Source organism: Triticum aestivum, chromosome 2B, assembly GCF_018294505.1.
Source record: "Triticum aestivum cultivar Chinese Spring chromosome 2B, IWGSC CS RefSeq v2.1, whole genome shotgun sequence".
NCBI lineage: Eukaryota > Viridiplantae > Streptophyta > Magnoliopsida > Poales > Poaceae > Triticum > Triticum aestivum.
The window spans coordinates 103,111,795-103,134,057 of record NC_057798.1 but is presented as its reverse complement, the minus strand read 5'-3'; the positions used below and the strand labels follow the sequence as shown (position 1 = coordinate 103,134,057).

Here is a 22,263-nt window from a genome sequence, read left to right as displayed (position 1 = left end):
CTAGCGGCATGAACGCCACCGTGGTCCACCGCCGTCACGACGTCGACCCCGACGTGCCCGTCTAGTCGCGAGCACCGACGGCGTCCGTTGTCACCCACACGCCGTGTCACCGGTGAAACGCCCAGCGCTCCCGCGTCAACGTTCCGCCCTGGTACGCGCCCTCCACGACGTGGGTGGCAGCAGCGCATCGGCGTCGACCTCAGGCCAGGACCCCTCGACGGCGCACAGTAGGTTCTTTGGCTCTTTTTTTTCTTTTTGATTTGTCCATTGCATTTTTTTATGCAAAATGATTCCCTACTTAGCTAAATAAGAGAGGAGAGTAGTGACCTCCTAATGACCTCATAATGATTTTGTATGTTTAAATTTGTATGCATGCCACATAGTCATGTCACTGTTGACGAATTTACTGTATTCACGATGATGTTGTGGAATGTTGGCACTGATCTCACACCTTATTTGTATGTGCATAGATGGAGCAAGTAACCGGATACGCCAGTGATGATTTCGGTAGCGATAATTGATCCTCGTCATTGAATGCGAACCAACCTCCCGGAGACAACTATATGAGTCAGGATGAATCGTACAGTGGTAATGTAAGTGCCTTCAATGTTGACCAAAACATATTGAATACAAACTAGTTATTTGACACTTACATGTCCTTTTAAATTTGTATAGCTACATGGCAATGATGACGATGAGGAATATGATATAGATGAACAATTTTATGCAGATAGTGTGAGCCAGGTATGTTGAAAAAATTGTAGGGCAATGATTGACATTAAAATTGTATGACCACTTATTTTACTTTACATGTGCACAGATGAATGCTAATGGTGACAATGAGCGTAATAATATAGATGATGACAATGCCGAGAGCGAGGTCGATGCATCTCGTAGTGGGAGCGGTAGCCAAGTAAGTTCTTAACATTATTTATGGTTAGTAACAATACAAGAACAGATTGACATGCAAGGTTATATGCCATATTTTGCAGGGAGGTGTTGATGGTCCTAGCGGGAACGATGAGCACAGCGATGATGATCAGTTTGACCTTGACATGTGCTATGATGAATATCAGCAAGAGTCACTTGATAGGCATTGGGCAGTGATGGCAAAGACATTCAGGTTATTAGACGAGGTGTACACATTCTACAACAAGCATGCGAGAGAACGTGGGTTCAGCATCAGGAAGGACTTGCTAAAACGTTCAAAGGATCACGCAAGGACTGTGCGCTTGAGGAGGTATCTCTGTTCCGCCGCAGGAAAATGACAACCAAGTTATGTACCATGGAAGGCCGGACCCGCGGGCTTAGACCGGAGAGTCGATTCTTATGCGAAGCCCATTTGACAGTTAAGCTTGATAAAAAGCTCAATCTTTGGTATGTCAGCAGTTTCTTCGATGATCACAGCCACACTCTTGCACGACCGGACGAAGTCCCTTTCCTCCGATCTCATAATCAGATCAAAGCATTTGAGAGAGCTGAGATCTTAGCTATGGCTGGAGCTGGAATAAGAAAACATATCATTTTTTACAACATCGTTAGCAGGTATGGGTCCTATGCAAAGTCACCGTTTAAGAGGACAAAGCTGTATAACATGTGCTATAGGGAGAAGATGAAATTGCTTGCACAAGGTGATGCTGATACTGCCATAGGAATCATGTTGACCAGAAAGGACAGAGATTCAGACTTCTTCTTTGAGCACACAGTTGACGCTGAAGGCAGGCTCCAAAACTTGTTCTGGTGTGATTCGCAGTCACGCCGGGATTATCTAGACTATGGTGATGTTGTCGTCTTCGACAGCACATACAAGATGAACAGGTATGGAATGTCGTTCATCCCTTTTGTGGGTCTGAACAACCACCATTGCACTACAGTATTCGCCTGCGCCATTGTTTCAGACGAGACTGAGGCTACATATGTTTGGTTGCTTAACACGTTCTTGAAAGCTAACTGTCAGAAGAGGCCCAAATCTGTAATTACCGATGGAGATGCAACGATGATAAGGGCTATCAGGAAGGTGCTTTCTGGCTTGTGGCATCGTCTATGTTCATGGCATATTGAAAAGAATATGCAGAAACACCTCAACCACAAGTCATTGAAGGAGTTCAGGGCATTATTGTACTATGCCACTACACATAAGGTTTTTGAGGAGAGATGGGCCGTGTTTGTGCGCAAATGGCAGACGGAGAGAACGAAAACATGGCTCCATAGGATGTACAGGAAGAGGACGCTTTGGGCTACATCATATTTGTCTGGTGGGTTTTTCCTTGGTATGCGCAGTAATCAGAGGAGTGAGAGTCTGAACTCCAGCCTGCACCTTCATCTGACTATGGTATGACGATCGTTGACATGATTATACACTACGAGAATTGTATTGTTCGCCTCCGTGAGAATGAAGCTTATGATGACTACACGGCATCACAGACTCTTCCAGTAACAGTGACTGAGTGCCAGGTCATTGAGTCGTATGCTGCGAAAGCATTCACGCAGGCAAACTTTTATATGTTGCAACAAGATATGAAGAAGGTACAGGAGCTTGAGGTAATTGATAGACTGACAGGGACCGATAGTCAGAGATTTCTGGTTGCGTGGAAGAATAACAGGGATCACAGATTTAATATGGACTATATGCCAGGTAACTCAGCAGAAACTATAAAGTGTAGTTGCCGAAGTATGACTTGCAAAGGGCTTCCTTGCAAGCATATTCTTCATGTTTTGAATGCACTGAACTTACCTGTGATACCCAAGTGTTGTGTCATGCGAAGATTTTCAAAAAAAGCACGAGCTGGACTGCCCGTGAAGCGCACCAGTGATCTGTTTGCGTGGGGTTGGTCGAGTGCTGAGGACAGAGCTAGATATAGTGAGTTGACCATCAAATCTTCAAAAGCATGTCATGTCGCATGCAGTAATCCTTTCTTATTCGACAAGTTCACGGCAGCTCTAGATGATATTATAGCGAATAAGGACATTCAGAGAAATGAAGATGATAGTCAGCGAAGCTTCGTGAACAATAATCCATTTGAGCATAACCGAGATCATATTCTGGTTTGTGATCCAGTAAAGGTTTCCACCAAGGGCGCACCTAAGCAGAACAGTAGAGGTCGCGGTAAGGGTGGCCCAGATGTGACAAAAAATGAGAGGCCTAAAGCATTTGACGAGAAATCTGGATGAAAATGTAGCATATGCAGCGGCTCGGGTCATAACAGGAGCACATGCAGCAAAAATGAAGAGTATGTCTATTCTTTGTTTATGTTAGTTTTCTTGTTTCATTTACGGTACATTGATTCTCATAGTTTATTCTATGCAGCAACTGGGCTTGAAGACAGAAGTGAGGACGGTGCATCTGTTTTACTGCATCCATTTATATGTAATTGTATGTCTTTTTGCTTTGTTTATGTTAGTTTCGTTGATTCATCTACCGTACATTGATTCTCACAATTTTTTTTATTTATTCTATGCATCAACTGGGCTTGAAGACTCAAGTGAAGACGATGCAAGTGTTTTACCTCTTCCATTTATATGAAAAACATTTGTTAAATTTATGTTCGTGTTGAGTATTTTATATGTGTGAAACAAGATTATTGCCTACAGACCGTTGTTATTTGAGACTTCTTATTTTCTGTCCACTACAATAAAATTACTGTGCTGACAATTATTATGTTGAGACATCCTTATTGTTGATATAAATATTCACTGTTCATTGTTTATATTATGAATTCTGCATGTATTTACTACTGTCCCGTCGGCTGTCAAATATATTAAAATAAGAGAAGTACTCTGGAAATTGTTGTTGGAAAAGAAAAAAAGAACAAAAAAATGCCCGTCCGTCTCCACAGCGTGTCTTAATAAGACCATTGTTATCAAGCCCACCGGGCGACTACAACAGGCGTTTCAGAGCACGCCGTGGAAACCAGGCCCAACAGGGCAGCATCGACGGGGTAGTAGACCAGAGGAGTTCAATCTGACGACGGGAGCTGGGTATATAAACTGGTCATCGTCGCCTTCGATCGACGAGGTGGGACTAAACTAGCGTTAGTTTTCCTGGCGCGTCGTTGATGGGGTTATGTACCTAGGGTAGGGTCACGGACCTGTCCCAAGTAACTTACCCTAGGACATCCCTAGAAGAGGTCGCCTTCCAGTCGACCAACGAGGACTCACTCGACCAACGAGGACACACTCGACTGGCCTGAAGGACTCGACCACGAAGACTCACTCGACCACCAGGAGGTCAAGAGGCACTCTGCACCGCAACGGTCTGTAATTAGGTAGACTTTATGATAGTAAAGGCACTTTATGTGGGGCGTTACCAGTAACGCCCCAGACTTAACTCACCTTAAACCTTCTCCTACGTGGGCTGGCTGGGGTCCTGGCGCACTCTATATAAGCCACCCCCCTCCACAGGCAGAAGGGTTCGGCACCTTGTAATCTATACATTCATAATCCACTCGACCGCCTCTGGGCTCCGAGACGTAGGGCTGTTACTTCTTCCGAGAGGGGCCTGAACTCGTACATCCTTTGTGCTTACAACCTCTCCATAGCTAGGACCTTGCCTCTATATACCTACCCCCACACTCTACTGTCAGGCTTAGAACCACGACAGTTGGCGCCCACCGTGGGGCGGGTGTTTTAGCGATTTTGTGGAGAAGTTGCGATTCTTCCGAGTATTTTCATCATGGTGTCTGCTGGAGTTTTGATTGAGGGTCAAGAGATCCGTCTCGGCACTCTCACCTTCATCGCCGACGACTCCGCATGGCTCCAAGAAGCTCCACTCGACGTAGATGCGCTCCCCGTCCGCGGTGCGACGCATTTTCGCGCATGTGTCCGCGGCGTTCTGCTACGGCAACCATCAACCCAGTATCGGTCGGCTCCTCCGTCTTCCACCCTCCCAGTCTCCCGCCAGCGCAAGCGCTCAGGCCGGTCGAGGCTTCAGCGATGGGTGAGTCATGCGGTGGCTCGTCAGTCGACCACTACACAAGTTGCGGCAATCGAGCCCAACGAATCTCTCTACGGCTTGTTCGATCAGTCGACTGGCTCCGGAGAGACTGCATCCGAGTGCGGAAGCAGTAATCCAGCGGCGGAAATCTTGATGGTCGACGGGCCCCACAGCCCTCGTGGCTTCGCCCGCGGTGGTGGAGCAGGTGACGGCAGCGACCCTGCTCGAGGCTACGAAGAGTACCAGCCCGAGCCACTCGATTCTCTGCAAAGAGAAGAGCTTCGCCGCAGGAACGAGGATCCCCTGCGTATTCCCATCGCAGGAGAAACCCCCGAGGCTCGTGCCTTGGAGGAGGCGCGTCTGGCCAATTTGGCCGAGCGCACTCGACTGGAGAACCTTCAGCGAGCACTCGACGAGCGCGCGCGGCAACGAGTTCCCGACACCAGTCGACGTCAACTCTTCCCGCCGACTCAGGTATATCGAACCCCAATTCAGAATTTAGCAGCTGCGACCCGTATAGCAGAGTCCATTCAGCCTTCGCAGTCAGAAGCTGGCAGAGGTTTGCTGCAGATCAGGGATCTACTCCGGGCAGCAGGAGATCAGAATTCAGCCGTGTCTCAGTCGCGCAACAGAATTCACAGTCGATCTGTCACTGTGAATACGGTTCAGTCGGCTCACAGCCCCAGATCGCCTCCGCGGCGCGAAGGGCGTGAGTATCGGCGAGATCAATATGGCGACAGGCTCGACCGAGATGATAGGCGTCGAGTGCCCTATTCCCCTCCGAGGGGTGGGTCTTACGCTCCTCGGCAGCCAGATGATAGGCGTCAGTACAGTACAGGGCGTAGAGTTCCAGTTGACCCCAGGGAGCCAGGCTTCGACGCGCGATCCATTATCGTGCAAGGGTTGGTCGACCGGAACAGAGCCCATCGTGGTGCACTCGACAGAGAAGTGCCCACGAGCAGTCGAGTACATGTTTCTGGTCCTGAATGTTTCAGCAGAGCTATCAGAGCCGCTGTTATTCCCCCCAATTTCAGGTTGGCAACAGGAGTCAGCAAGTTCACTGGTGAGTCTAAGCCTGAAACTTGGCTTGAAGACTACCGAGTGGCAGTTCAGATCGGTGGTGGGAACGACGAGGTGGCCATGAAGCATTTGCCCCTCATGTTGGAAGGTTCTGCCAGGGCATGGTTGACCCAATTACCTCCTAGCAGTATTTACACTTGGGAAGATCTGTCCCGAGTGTTCGTCAGAACGTTCGAAGGGACTTGCAAGCGACCAGCGGGATTGACAGAGTTGCAAGTCTGCGTGCAGAAAACCAATGAGACTCTCAGAGAGTATATTCAGACGTGGATCACTTTGCACCACACTGTGGAAAATGTCTCTGACCATCAGGCAGTATGCGCCTTCAAAGATGGTGTCAAGAACAGAGAACTGAGCTTGAAATTTGGTCGAACCGGTGACATGACCTTGAGTCGGATGATGGAGATTGCTACCAAGTACGCCAACGGCGAAGAAGAAGACCGACTCCGAAGTGGCAAGCACAAGCCGAGTCAGTCGGAAAAAGGAAACACCAGTCGGAAACAGAAGCGGAAGGCTGAACCGGCAGCTCCTGGAGAGGCTCTGGCCGTGACTCAAGGAAAGTCTAAGGGGAAACCAAAAGGATCCTGGAACCCCAAGAAGGTTAAGGATAAAGAAGGGAACGACGTGATGGATATGCCGTGTCATATTCACACGAAGAAAGATGAAGAGGGGAATATCATTTACCCAAAGCACACCACTCGCCAATGTCGACTCCTGATCCAGCAGTTTCAGGGAAAACAGTCTAAGGACAAGGAGAAGGAGTCGGACAAAGCCGAAGACAAAGAGGACAGTGAGGGAGGATACCCGCATATCAACTCCACTCTGATGATCTTCGCAGATGTGGAAAGCAGAAGTCGACTGAAAGTAATTAACCGAGAGGTTAACATGGTTGCCCCAGCGAAGGCAAATTATCTGAAGTGGTCTCAAACACCCATCACATTCGACCAATCTGATCACCCAACTCATATTGCCACCCCTGGGAGGCAAGCTTTGGTGGTCGATCCAGTTGTCGAAGGCACTCGACTGACAAAGGTGCTGATGGACGGTGGAAGTGGGCTGAATCTGTTATATGCAGACACGCTGAAAGGTATGGGCATTCCGATGTCCCGATTGAGCACTAGTAACATGAGCTTCCATGGAGTTATACCAGGGAAGAAGGCTGAGTCTCTCGGCCAGATAGCTTTGGACGTAGTATTTGGCGATTCAAAGCATTTCCGTAAAGAAAAGTTGACGTTTGAGGTCGTAGATTTTCAAAGTGCATATCATGCCATTTTGGGGAGGCCAGCCTATGCACGGTTCATGGCTCGACCATGTTACGTGTACCTCAAATTGAAGATGCCCGGTCCCAAAGGTGTGATCACTGTCACCGGTGATAGGAAAAAGGCAGAGGAGTGCTTTCAGAAAGGCTCCAAAATTGCCGATTCCCAAGTGACAGCGGTCGAGTTCGAAGAATACAAGCAAAACGCAGATCCGAGTGACTTGCTGCGATCCAAGAAGCCCGCCACAGAATCTGCATTCCAGTCGTCCGGTGAGACGAAGCCTGTTCACATTCACCCGACCGACCCCGAAGCAGCTCCGACCCGCATCTCCACAACACTCGACCCGCAGCTCCGTGAGAACTGGGACATTTTTGCATGGAAGCCCGCTGACATGCCAGGTGTTCCCAGGGGACTGGCTGAGCATCGCCTAAGAGTCGACAAGTCTGCAAAGCCAGTCAAAGAACATCTTCGGCGGTCCGCCGTCCAGAAGAGAAAGGCCATCGGTGAAGAAGTGGCTCGACTGTTGGCGGCAGGATTTATCCGAGAGATATTCCACTCCGAGTGGCTCGCTAATGTCGTCATGGTTCCTAAGAAGGACAAGTTGCTCCGAATGTGCATTGATTTCAAGCACATCAACCGGGCCTGCCCGAAAGATCACTTTCCTCTCCCTCGCATAGATCAAATTGTTGACTCGACCGCGGGATGCGAGAGGTTGTCTTTTTTAGATGCTTACTCCGGGTACCACCAGATCCGTCTGTATGGGCCCGATGAAGTAAAAACAGCTTTCAACACTCCATTCGGGTGCTTCTGCTATATCACCATGCCATTCGGCCTCAAGAATGCCGGAGCCACGTTTATGCGAATGATTCAGAAGTGTCTACTCACTCAAATCAGTCGGAATGTGGAAGCTTATATGGATGATATTGTTGTCAAGTCACGAAAAGGTTCCGACCTGCTCGCCGACCTCGCCGAAACATTTGCCAACCTCAGAAGGTATGATATCAAGCTCAATCCATCAAAGTGCACATTTGGAGTTCCTGGTGGCAAGTTACTCGGTTTTCTCGTTTCCGAACGGGGAATCGACGCCAACCCAGAAAAGATTGGCACTATTCTCCGAATGAAACGCCCTGTGCGAGTGCACGATGTCCAGAAGCTTACTGGATGCTTGGCTGCATTAAGTCGATTCATCTCACGACTCGGTGAAAAGGCATTGCCTCTTTACCGACTGATGAAGAAGGCTGACAAGTTCGAGTGGACTCCAGAAGCTGATGCAGCGTTTGCCGAGCTAAAAGCTCTGCTCTCCACCCAGCCGGTGCTTGCTGCTCCAATCAGCAAAGAGCCTCTGTTGCTCTACATCGCAGCCACAGGACAAGTTCGTCAGTACTGTGCTAACGGTCGAGCGGGAAGAAGAAGGAAAAGCTCTCAAAGTTCAGCGCCCAGTGTATTATTTGTCTGAAGTCTTGACTCCATCCAAGCAGAGATATCCTCATTATCAGAAGCTTGTGTATGGAATATACATGACCACAAAGAAGGTTGCTCATTATTTCTCTGACCATTCAATCACAGTCGTCAGCGACGCTCCACTATCAGAGATTTTGCACAACAGAGATGCAACTGGTCGAGTGGCCAAATGGGCGATTGAACTTCTTCCCCTTGATATCAAGTTTGAGGCAAAGAAAGCCATTAAGTCCCAGGCAATAGCAGATTTCCTCGCCGAGTGGATCGAACAGCAGCAGCCGACTGAAGTTCACTCGGAGCATTGGACCATGTTTTTCGATGGTTCTAAGATGTTGAATGGTTCCGGTGCTGGGGTTGTCCTGGTTTCCCCCAGAGGAGATAAGCTCAGATATGTGCTCCAGATTCACTTTGATTCCTCCAACAATGAGGCAGAATATGAGGCCCTCCTATATGGGTTGCGCATGGCCATTTCACTCGGCGTCCGTCGCCTAATGGTCTATGGTGACTCGGATTTAGTGGTCAATCAGGTGATGAAAGAGTGGGACGTGAGAAGCCCAGCCATGACTGGATACTGCAGTGCAGTGAGGAAGCTGGAGAAAAAGTTCGAGGGGTTGGAGCTCCATCACATACCCCGACTGAAAAATCAAGCAGCTGATGATCTAGCAAAGATAGGTTCCAAGAGAGAAGCCATTCCGAGTGGTGTGTTCTTGGAGCATATACATACTCCGTCAGTCAAAGAAGATCCTTTCACCGAAGAAACTCCGCAGCCCAAGAGTGCCACAGATCCGACTGAAGTTGAAGTCCCAGCGGTGGTCGACTTGATCATGGAGGTTTTGGTAGTCATTCCCGACTGGACGATTCCGTATGTCGCATATATCTTGAGGAAAGAGCTTCCGAAGGATGAGGAAGAGGCTCGACAGATCATCCGTCGATCTAAGGCCTTTACTGTCATCAAAGGACAATTATACAGAGAGAGCGCGACTGGAGTCGGTCAGAAGTGCATAACACCAGAAGAAGGTCGACTCATCCTCAACGATATTCACTCGGGGACCTGTGGTCATCATGCGTCCTCTCGGACCATCGTGGCCAAAGCATACCGAGCCGGATTTTACTGGCCCAAGGCGAATGAGATGGCAAAGGAGATAGTAGATAAGTGCGAAGGATGTCAGTTCTACTCGAATATGTCGCACAAGCCTGCGTCAGCTTTGAAGACCATCCCACTCGTCTGGCCTTTTGCAGTTTGGGGGCTGGACATGATCGGTCCTTTGAGAACAGGACGAAGTGGCTTCACGCATGTACTGGTGGCAGTCGACAAGTTCACCAAGTGGATCGAAGCTAAACCAATCAAGAGCCTCGACACCGGTACTGCTGTTAGCTTCATCAGGGAACTAGTATTCAGATATGGAGTCCCGCACAGCATCATTACGGATAATGGGTCGAACTTTGACTCAGAGGAATTCAGAACCTTCTGCAACTCCCAGGGCACACGGGTCGACTACGCATCAGTCGCCCATCCGCAGTCGAATGGACAAGCAGAGCGAGCTAATGGACTGATTCTCAAGGGACTGAAGCCGCGACTGATGCGTGATCTCAAACACGCGGCTGGAGCTTGGGTCGACGAACTTCCATCTGTACTCTGGGGACTGCGGACCACGCCCAATCGGTCGACCGGAAGAACTCCATTCTTCTTGGTCTATGGAGCTGAAGCAGTCTTGCCGAGTGATCTTCTCCACAATGCTCCTCGAGTCGAAATCTACAACGAAGTAGAAGCTGAACAAGCGCGGCAGGACGCAGTCGACCGTTTAGAGGAAGAAAGGGAGATGGCTCTGATCCGGTCGACCATCTACCAACAAGATCTGCGCCGTTTCCACGCCCGAAATGTGAGAGGTCGAGCCTTCCAGGAAGGGGATTTGGTTCTCCGAGTGGATCAGCACAAACCACACAAACTTGCTCCTTCTTGGGAAGGCCCTTTCATCGTCACCAAGGTTCTCCACAACGGGGCATACCGTCTTTACAACGTCGAGCATAATATCGACGAGCCCCGAGCTTGGAACGCGGAGCTACTCCGCCCGTTTTACACTTAAGTTTTATCACTCGGATGACTTGCAATAAAGAACTTCTGTAATTCATGGGTTTAGAAATAATTGTGTCAGCACTTTTTATTTTTGTCCACATAAAAACTCCCCCTCAGTGGGTGGCTTAGCCGCGAATCCGTTTCGCCTAAGTTTATAAAAATCCTACCGAGTGGTAAGCCAGCCTTCCGCTCGGGGGCTTAGCCGCGAATCCGTTTCGCCTAAGTTTATCAAAATCCTACCGAGTGGTAAGCCAGCCTTCCACTCGGGGGCTTAGCCGCGAATCCGTTTCGCCTAAGTTTATCAAAATCCTACCGAGTGGTAAGCAAGCCTTCCACTCGGAGGCTTAGCTGCAGCCTCGTGCTCGCCTAAGTTATAAAAATCCTACCGAGTGAAGAGCAATCCTCTCACTCGGGGGCTTAGCTGCAGTCCAAGCACTCGCCTAAGTTTATCAAAATCCTACCGAGTGGTAAGCCAGCCTTCCACTCGGAGGCTTAGCTGCAGCCTCGTGCTCGCCTAAGTTATAAAAATCCTACCGAGTGGTAAGCAAGCCTTCCACTCGGGGGCTTAGCTGCAGTCCAAGCACTCGCCTAAGTTTATCAAAATCCTACCGAGTGGTAAGCCAGCCTTCCACTCGGAGGCTTAGCTGCAGCCTCGTGCTCGCCTAAGTTATAAAAATCCTACCGAGTGAAGAGCAATCCTCTCACTCGGAGGCTTAGCTGCAGTCCAAGCGCTCGCCTAAGTTTATCAAATTCCTACCGAGTGGTAAGCAAGCCTTCCACTCGGAGGCTTAGCTGCAGCCTCGTGCTCGCCTAAGTTATAAAAATCCTACCGAGTGAAGAGCGATCCTCTCACTCGGGGGCTTAGCTGCAGTCCAAGCACTCGCCTAAGTTTATCAAAATCCTACCGAGTGGTAAGCCAGCCTTCCACTCGGAGGCTTAGCTGCAGCCTCGTGCTCGCCTAAGTTATAAAAATCCTACCGAGTGAAGAGCGATCCTCTCACTCGGGGGCTTAGCTGCAGTCCAAGCACTCGCCTAAGTTTATCAAAATCCTACCGAGTGGTAAGCCAGCCTTCCACTCGGAGGCTTAGCTGCAGCCTCGTGCTCGCCTAAGTTATAAAAATCCTACCGAGTGAAGAGCGACCCTCTCACTCGGAGGCTTAGCTGCAGTCCAAGCGCTCGCCTAAGCACAGGCACCTTGCTTTGAACCTGCAAAGGACATTTTGAGCCGAAGGCAATCATATTCAAGCGTCAAATTCAAGTTTGAATCGATGTCTAAAGGAACCGAAAGTGCTCAGGCGTCAAGCCTGTTAAAGTTTGTCGGATACAATTCCACTCGGCATACCGAGGCAAATTTAAAAGAGTCGAGCCAGAAGAAGTTTTTTACCCCTCCTGTGGAGGGCTGGAAGGTGCAACAAATTCATCAAGGTCAATTCCGTCGGCGATCCGAGTGGCAGCTGCAAGGAAAGTCTCCATAAAGGACCTGAAGTCGTGCTTCTTGGTATTGGCCACCCGAAGAGCCGCCAGCTTCTCCTCTCGTGCATCTTTGCAGTGGACTCGGGCCAGACACAGAGCGACATCTGCACCACACCGAGCCGAGGACTTCTTCCATTCCTGCACTCGACCAGGGATCGTGTTCAAGCGGGCCATTAGTGACTCAAGGTCATTCTGAAGTGTCTCCTCAGGCCAGAGCGTCGAGTCGATGCGGGATGTGGCGGCCTTCAGCCTTGCGAGATAATCCACGACAGCTGCAACGTGAGACTCCAGTCGGAAAATATCCATGGCAACCTCGTCATTCACCGGAGAATTGACAGGGTCAAGGTTTGGCTCCAGTCGGCTGGTTTCTTCTTCAAAGTTTTGACAAAATTCTGCAAGGGTGATCACTAAGTCAAGGGGATAGTCGAATGGAAGAAGCCACAGTTGGAAATATTTGCCAAACATGGAGGTTTACCTTCGAGCATAAGAAACAGCTTCTTGGCAAAGCCACTCAGGAAGGCCTCCAGTTCAGTCTTCTTCTCAGTCAATTTGCTGACTTGGTCGGTCAAGGCAGCTTTGTCAGTTCTCAGTCGACTGACTTCTTTGTTGGCAATCCCAAGAGCAGTTTTCAGGTTGGTATTGTCTTGTTCGAGCTTGGTGACTGAAGCTAACTTCTTGTCAGCAAGCTTGATCTTCTCAGCTAGCTCAAGGTCTTTTTTCTGCTGGGCCTCCCTTACCTTACCTGCAAGACACAGCAAGATCAGATGTTGAAACAAGCAAGAGGAAAAGCAGTCGTCAAGGTCTCACCAAACATACCTTCAGTCTCCTCCTTTGCCTTTGTCAGCTTCTCCTGAACCAGCTTCAAGCTCAGCTCGACTTGAGTATGCTTCTGTTCCAGTTCTGAGTAACGAGTCACAAGATCACAAGAGTTCTGCGAAGAACCAATCGACTAAATGTCAAAAATAATTCACTTCCGAGTGAAAAGGGAAAAACACACGTTTCTAAGACTACAGCCGAACACAAGCATTCGACCGTAGTCTCGGGGACTACACCCAGTGGGTGCACTCAGCGTGCCCCCACTAATCCTGTTGAAGACAAAGTCGACCAGTCGACCTCAAAAAAAAAAACAGTGTGCGAGACGCATTCTCTAAGACTGTGATCAACTGCAAGCAGTCGACCACAGTCTCGGGGACTACACCCAGTGGGTGCACTCAGCGTGCCCCCACCGGTTTGCGAAATCCAGTCGACCAGTCGACTGACAAAAAGATTGACATCATAAAGCCTAAGGCCGACTGCCAGCAGTCGACCTTAGCCTTGGGGACTACACCCAGCGGGTGCACTCAGCGTGCCCCCGCTGACACGGAGTTTATTCGACACACCCAGTGGGTGACTAATATAAATCCCGGAAAAGAAAAGTTTTTGGTAGCATATCCAACAGAGCAAGCAGCAGTCGACTGACCTGGACATTGCTTTGGAGGGCAGAGCTGGCGTCATAAGCTGCCTGGCTCGCATCCCGGATGGTCTTCAGCTGCTCCATCATGAGTCCCGCCTGGCGTATTGCCTCCTTCGCTGCAACAGCTTGGTCCTCTGGGACGTGGTGAGTCGTGAAGAGGGAGGGCGGCTGAGCACTCGTCAGTGGACTCGCGAAGGACACCGTGTGTCGAGTGGTGTTCCCTTCCTCCACAGTCAGAGTCTCAGGCGCCGTCGCATCCTGAGGCACCTTACTAGCGGGCGTTTTCCGACTCTTCCTGCGTGCCAGCAGTTCTTCATCCTCGTCGTCGTCAGGAAGATCGATAACAGTATGGGGCGGAACTGCGAAGAAGAATCAGGATCAGGAGTCGCGAGTTAATCGACTAAAAACGGTGTTAAGAATACAGTACCTGGGTTCGAAGTTGCCGCATCCTCCATCTCGCGGTCATCGGCCCGGGCCGAAGTCTCAGAGGTAGCAGCACTGCAACTCCAAAGGATCAGTCGACTAACCTCAGCGTCGACCAAAGATAAAGTTCGCACAAGAATAAGAAAATATGAGCAACACAATTACCCTGAAATGGTGGGGATGGACACCTTCATCTTCGGCAGGAGCTTGGTCGGCTTCGATGAGGCCGCCCTGGGCTGCTTCGGCGCCTTTTCAGTCGGCGCCGGAGAGGTGGTCCGGGGGCGCTTGGTCGACTGGGTGGCGGTCGCAACCCCCTTACCACGTTCGGTCGAAGGGTCGTGGACAAGCTTCGACCGCCTTTCTGAGCGCGGTGGAACGACCTCCTCTTCCTCTTCTTCCTCGTCCTCGATGTCATCTTCATCACCTTCATCATCATCATCGTCGTCATCATCCCCTGCAGCATCCGAGTCCCATTCCTCCTCTTCCTGGCTCTCGCCCCCGCTCGCCTCGCCCCCGCTCGCCTCGCCCCCGCTCGCCTCGCCTTCCTCAGTCGAAGCTTGTGCCCCATTGGGCATCGAGTACAGCTCGGTGAAGGCCTAGCAGTCGCCCAAACAAGGATCAGTCGACCAGTCGACAGGGTTAGCAGAAATGAATACGACAAGGACACAATGGAAAGCAGAGCAAGTGTACCTTGTTTGGGATGCTGTTGTGGTCGAGTGGAGGAATCCTTCTGGCTCCGCGCGGGTTGTCCCTGTTTCCGGTAACGGCTGCCATCCATCTTTCCAGAGTGACATCGTCGACTTCTTCTGGATGGACTCTAGTCTCGTCTTCGGGCCCACAGTACAACCACATGCAGTGGCTCCTGAACTGGAGAGGCTGGATGCGACGCTTGAGGAAAACCTCCAGGAGGTCCATGCCTGTCACACCGTCCCGAACCAGCTGCACCACGCGCTCCATCAACATCTTCACGTCGGCTTTCTCCTCCGGAATCAGCTTCAGAGGGGAGGGCTTGTTCACTCGGTCCATGGTAAACGGAGGGAGTCCACTCGACTGCCCTGGCGTCGACTGGACCTGGCAGTAGAACCAAGTCGACTGCCAGCCTCTGACGGACTCGGGGAAGGACATGGGCGGGAAGGTGCTATTATTCCTCACCTGAATTCCCAGGCCCCCACACATTTGGACGACTCGGGTCTTCTCGTCACCTGGGCTCGCCTTCTTCACGGTCTGAGAGCGACACGTGAAGATACGTTTGAACAAGCCCCAGTGCGGTCGACAGCCCAAGAAACCCTCACACATGGACACGAATGCAGCGAGATAGGCAATGGAGTTTGGAGTAAAGTGATGGAGCTGCGCTCCAAAGAAATTCAAGAAACCACGGAAGAAAATGCTTGGTGGCAAGGAAAACCCCCGATCGACATGAGTGGCCAGAAGCACACACTCACCCTCTTCTGGCTGTGGCTGCCACTCCTTCCCCGGCAACCTCGCAGCTCCGTGAGGGATCAAGCCCTCGTTGGCCATGTCGAGGAGGTCCTTCTCCGTGATGGTCGACTGGATCCAGTCGCCTTGGACCCAGCCTTTCGGCAGGCGGGATCTGGACGAGGATCCTCTGCGGCTGGTGGATCTCCCCTTCGCCTTCTCCGATGCCGACGCCTTCTTGGCACGCTCCAGCGCCGCCGTCTTCTCCTTGGCCATGGTCGCCGGTGAGATGCACGAAGGGAAGCGGTGCGGAGGCGAGAGCGGGCACGCTGAGCAGGGAGGAAGGGAGCAGAGGGAGAGAGGGAGAATGCTGAGGCGCAGCACAGAAATCCTCGCCGGGCACATTTATAAGGTCCCTTCCGAGTGGCTGACGTGTGGGCCCGGTCGATCTAATCATATCTGTGAGCAGTTATGAGGACTGGATACGTGGCGAAAAAGGCGGCGCGGAGATCGAGGCGTCTACGCCCCGTCCCATCCGAACGCCGCGGTCTGCCCCGCTTCGCGCGCGCCCCCAAATTTCGCACCCCGCAGAATCCGCGAACAACAAATCAGTCTGTCAGACGCGGTGATTCCGGCGATCCGTCGCTCGGAGATCGACGAAGCTCGAAAGATCACTCGACGCAAAAATAGAATGGATCGAGTCGACCGAAGACGAATTGCTCCCTGTCAACGAAGAGATTCTTTGATCCAGAACAGCGCACAACTAGAGCGCAAAGGTTAATCGGAAACGACATCAACTCCTTCTTCACTCAAAGCCTCAATCCATTCGGGGGCTAATGATGGGGTTATGTACCTAGGGTAGGGTCACGGACCTGTCCCAAGTAACTTACCCTAGGACATCCCTAGAAGAGGTCGCCTTCCAGTCGACCAACGAGGACTCACTCGACCAACGAGGACACACTCGACTGGCCTGAAGGACTCGACCACGAAGACTCACTCGACCACCAGGAGGTCAAGAGGCACTCTGCACCGCAACGGTCTGTAATTAAGTAGACTTTATGATAGTAAAGGCACTTTATGTGGGGCGTTACCAGTAACGCCCCAGACTTAACTCACCTTAAACCTTCTCCTACGTGGGCTGGCTGGGGTCCTGGCGCACTCTATATAAGCCACCCCCCTCCACAGGCAGAAGGGTTCGGCACCTTGTAATCTATACATTCATAATCCACTCGACCGCCTCTGGGCTCCGAGACGTAGGGCTGTTACTTCTTCCGAGAGGGGCCTGAACTCGTACATCCTTTGTGCTTACAACCTCTCCATAGCTAGGACCTTGCCTCTATATACCTACCCCCACACTCTACTGTCAGGCTTAGAACCACGACAGTCGTCTCAGCGGGGGTTAACTGGGCCGGCCCACGGCGCGTCGAGCCGTCGACAAGTCCACGCCGTCCATGGCCTTTTTGGGCCGGCCCACGTCGCATCTGGCTGTCTCCACGTCGCCCCGCGGCCAACGCAAGTTTAGTCCCACCTCGCCGGCCGAAGGGGACAACGACTAGCTTATATACCCAGCTCCCGTCGGCACACTGAACTCCTCTGGTTACTACCCCATCGATGTACCCCGTCGATGTTGCCCTGTTGGGCCTAGTTTACACGGCGTATTCTGAAACGCTTGTCGTAGTCGCCCGGTGGGCTTGATAATGACGGGCTTACTAAGACACGCCGTGGACGGGCGGACAATTTTTGTACCTAAAATATTTTTTTAGCTTTTCCAAACTAAACTAACACCCAGTGTGCTGTAAACTAACATTTTGCTAACAAAATAACACGCAGTGTGCTGCCATAGTTTACTGTACAAAAACTTAACGATGACACGATTACATATATGTAAATCTAAACATTATTGTTGTTTTTGTAAACTATTTTTTTGTTTTTCTAAACAAAATCGCCGTGTTTTTTTAATAATGCGCTACCATAGTTTAGTGTATAGAAAATAAACGAGATCGTATTACATATATGTAATCGTAACATTAGTGTTAAAAAAATAGTTAGTATTAAATATTTCTTCAATAAAATATCGTGTACACATACAAACGGTAAGTACGCATATAACTATTCGGAAACAAAAAATCATGTAAACAAAAAAAGACTGATTATATAATATTTATGAAACAAAATATCATGTGGACATAAATAACATAATTAAGTGTATAATATTTTCGGAACAAAATAGTGACAAAATCAATAAATATGTCTATTACATAAAATTTATAAGCAAGTGCGCAAAGCGTTTGGAAAATATAGTCCTCCAGTACCACCCAATCACATGCAAAACTCCTCCGTGGCGCATTTATTTCTTCTTCTTTGATATCCGAATAACTTTGTTTTTCACTTCATCAAGCTTGTTTCTTTCCGAAAAGATAAGTTGCGCTATCATTACCTCTCTCGAATCATCAATTGACCTCTGAAAAAAAAAGTGGTGTTAGCACAGCGTACATTGTACATCGTAGTACAAACATTACTTGCGTACCTATGAAAATAAGCCTGTCCATTTGTCACCATCCCAATATTGAAAGCATCAAAGGAGAAATATTCCACACGAATTCCTAGTGCATACAATTTACGAAGATTAAATATCTATTGTACATACAGGACCGACATTCTGTCAAAGTAAGAACTCACCCATCATGTTGTTTTGGCATGTCATACGTTTGAATAGGCCAATTGGAAACATCCGGATAATTCACAATTCCGGTTGCATTTGCTTCTTGGATATCTTCTGCTAGTTGTTTTCTCTAAAGATATAATTAACATGGTGGAAAGAATGTCATTCAGTGTACTAAAGAAAACAAATGTTACCAAATGAACATTTGAAAGTTAAACCTACCAGGTCCTCAACGAGTTCTCTAGTAACACTGTCAAGTTTTCCGGTCATCAACGAGTCAAGAACCTGAAACTCTCTCTTCCCGCTATGCATGACGACAGTAACCCAGTGACTGTTTTCCTTGTTTAGAGGAATATAAGTCTGCATCATAAGGACCATAAAACACAATCAGCACATACTATCGTATGTATGTACCGTGTAACCAATCAAACTTACCTTTGATTTTTTGATATACTTGTCCTCACATCTATTCACGGGTCCATTACTATGCGACTCTGCTTCATAATCGTTACCGGCGGTCTTCTTTCTGGGTCTAATGTGAAGCAACCAATGTATCCTCCAAGTTGTCAACATGAAATGATCATCATTAACTTTGTCGACCAAATATGATGAGTATGCATTAATTACCTATAAATAATGTGTCAGATTTAACAATAGTATTTTCGAATCAATTGTAAAACAATATATGAAATTAACTTACGTCGCCACTTAGCCACTCATGGTTAATAATCTGACAAGCTCTCCGCACAGTGAGACATTCTTCCATGCCATCATTGAAAATTTCTGTTTTTGCATGTTTTTGTGAATACTCATGCGCGCGCACGTATTTGATGGACGCTTTCACCACATCATACTCATCACTAGATTTGTTAACACCACCATTTTGGAACAATTCTGTAACACACAACTCAAATAATTATAAACGCAAATATATAAATAATTATTACACAAGAACAATTAGAAACACAAAAAACTTACTTCCTTTCGCAGAACGTTTTGCACGCTTGTTCGGTTTAGGGACCACATAAGGAGACTTGACATGTTGTGATCCTTTGCGATTGCGCCTACCAGTAACCTCCTCCACTTCCTCTTGTACTCCTTGAGAACCAAGCGATGCATGTGATGCGATCTCGTCCGTCCCTAAAGATGTGGCAGCTTTTTCATCTGATACTTCTGGTACTTGGATAGGATCATCCATATCACCCTTGAAACTATCCCAGTACTCAGGTGTGCAGTAAAAAGGTGTGTTTCCACGAGAAGTTACATCAACGCTGTCATCATCCTTTTGCAAATTCATTTTGGAAGGTGTGCGGAACCGGTCTGAATCATCTTTTTGATATACAAACTCTTTTTTCGGACGTCCAACATCGTTTGAAGACTCATTAATGCCTCCGTATAAATTCTCTTTGTCTTCTTCCAGGTTACCGGGTTTGTAGAAGACGCCGGTTTTGTTCAGTTTCTCAATCATCCTCTGCAAGAAAACATTTCATCTTAGTTCTTCAATTCAATGATGGACATTAAAGTGACGTGCTCAAGTGTTACCTGTGCGCATAACTCTGGTAAACTAAGCATTTCCTTCTGAAGCTCATTCATCTCACTCAAAATCCGGTCCATAGTAGGCTTCTGGCTAGAAGCCTCCGAGGTACTGCCCTCTTTCCTCGTTCCAGTAATGTTAGATTTTTTGCTTCTAGCTTTCTTGGTTTTTTGAGCTTCTTCTTCTGCAATTTTTTCAGCCTGTACTCCTCTGTAATGTTGTCATCGATCTACAAATGCAATAAGAGAATTATACATACAAACTATATGCACACTTAATTTTATTCATAAATGTAAAAAAAACATGATTACTTGGATTACCATCCCAACACCACGACCATATTCATAGTCGTATTTGTCTCTTCTCACAGCCATATCTTCCGTCCAGTTCCTCATCAGCGGGCTCAACAATGCTAACGGATCATTTTTTGGACCGGTGATTGGTTGCACCTTCTCCCAGTATAGGTACTGCAAAACACATAAACTAATTAAATTACATGTTCTTCCGTGACATTTTATAACAAAAGTGTTGAAATTAATAAATACAACGTACTTGCAAAAGGGCGAGGTTCCCCTGGGGCCACTGCCTAACATGGCCGTCCTGCAGAAGCTTACCAATCTCCGACAAACATAATCACGAAGTGAATGCATTCCAGTTGAACTTCCTTATCAACTTAATATTTTGCACTAAGGCATAGTATTTCTTCGGAACGTATTCATGAGACACTGGTGCAATTATAGTTCATAAGAGAACTAGAAATGTCATCCGAATAAAGTCATCGTCAGTGCTCTTGTTCTTCACAATCTTTTCTATGAGATCATCAATCATGATCTTACCATTTTTCTTGCTAACAAAACTAACTGGTATTTTTTTGGTTGCTTTTTCTCCTTCAGTACTAAGAAACCCAAAAACATCCACTCCATTGTTTTTTCAACCAAATATGGAGTACACATCATCAGGCCCTTTGTGAAATAAGGCCTTTACTTCCAGCAGTACTACCAGAACTCTCTTCAACCATGATTTTTTTGCTACTTGGATTGTAACCTTGGAGTAAAAAGTGAAGCAAATAATCACGCATCAGTACTGATGGTATTCTAAACATGCCATATATATCCGTTTCATAAAACCGTAATTTCTGACTTGGTGACAGTTTGTCAACTAGGCTAACCCACTTTTGAACAGAACATGGAATCACACCGTCGATATTCATACTGCATCAAATAGTTTTCTGTCACATACCATCGTACTGCTATGAGCCTCGTCGTATAAAAAAACAGACACAAAAAAACTTACACAACGGCGATGGTGGGAGAGGCACCGGCGGCGTGTAGAGGGCGACGGGTCAGGTCAGGGCAGGCCGGCGCGGGCGCACCGGCGCCGTTTGGAGTGTGGGGCGACGGGCGGCGTACGTCGACAGCACGTGCAGATCGCGGCGGAGGCGAGACGGGCTGGATGTACAAGGAAAATTTCTATGCGCGTCGGCTAACGACGTCGCCCGAGCGCTGATTGTGGCGTCGTTGTTAGTGGGACGGCCCCATGCACGCATGCGCGTCGGTTAGCGAGACGACCGGCGTTTTTTCTTCATAGAGGGCCTCATTTTTTTATCTAAATAAATAGGCTCATTTTTTTAGCTGTATCAATTTTTTTACCTTAACTAATTTTTATTAACTTAGCCAAACGTGCCCATTTTTTAACTTAATCAAATATGCTCATTTTTTTTAACTTAGCCAAATGTGCCCATTTTTTTCACGTGCTACAGTGCCCATGCAGGGCACGCACGCAAAAAAATTGTCGCGTTTCGAGCCCGTATGGATTTTCTACGATTTTCCGGGCCGAAAACCCCTAAAATACTGCCCGGACATGACGCAACGTGCGTTCGTTGTGGGATTTCGTTCATTTTGGCAGTGCGGTGCCCGGGTGGGGCCCCACAAGCACTGGCAAAAGTCGGGTGCATTCCGTGAAACCGCTCAGGTACTTGCTGTGGAAGGGGGTGGTTTCGGTATGGGCGGAGGGGACCCTCGGTCGCACGTCTCCGCTTCGCATCCACCAAACGTGCCCATTTTTTTCCACGTGCTACAGTGCAGATGCAGGGCACACACGCAAAAAATTGTCGTGTTTCGAGTCCGTATGGATTTTCGACGATTTTCCGGGCCGAAAACCCCTAAAATACTGCCCAGACATGACGCAACGTGCGTTCGTTGTCGGATTTTGTTCATTTTGGCCGTGGGTTGCCCGGGTGGGGCCCCACATGCGCTCGCAAAAGTTGGGTGCATTCCATGAAACCGCTCAGGTACTTGCTGTGGAAGGGGGTGGTTTCGGTATGGGCGGAGGGGACCCTCGGTCGCACGTCTCTGCTTCGCATCTGCCAAATGTGCCCATTTTGTTCCACGTGCTACAGTGCCCATGCAGGGCATGCATGCAAAAATTTGTCGCGTTTCGAGTCCGTATGGATTTTCTACGATTTTTCGGGCCGAAAACCCCTAAAATACTGCCCGGACGTG

General features: G+C 48.7%; 1 pseudogene; it reads right to left on the bottom strand.

Annotated features, from left to right (window-relative positions):
- Positions 1-17,913: 17,913 nt before the first annotated feature.
- LOC123040651 (uncharacterized) lies at positions 17,914-20,685 on the bottom strand (annotated as a pseudogene).
- Positions 20,686-22,263: the final 1,578 nt, after the last annotated feature.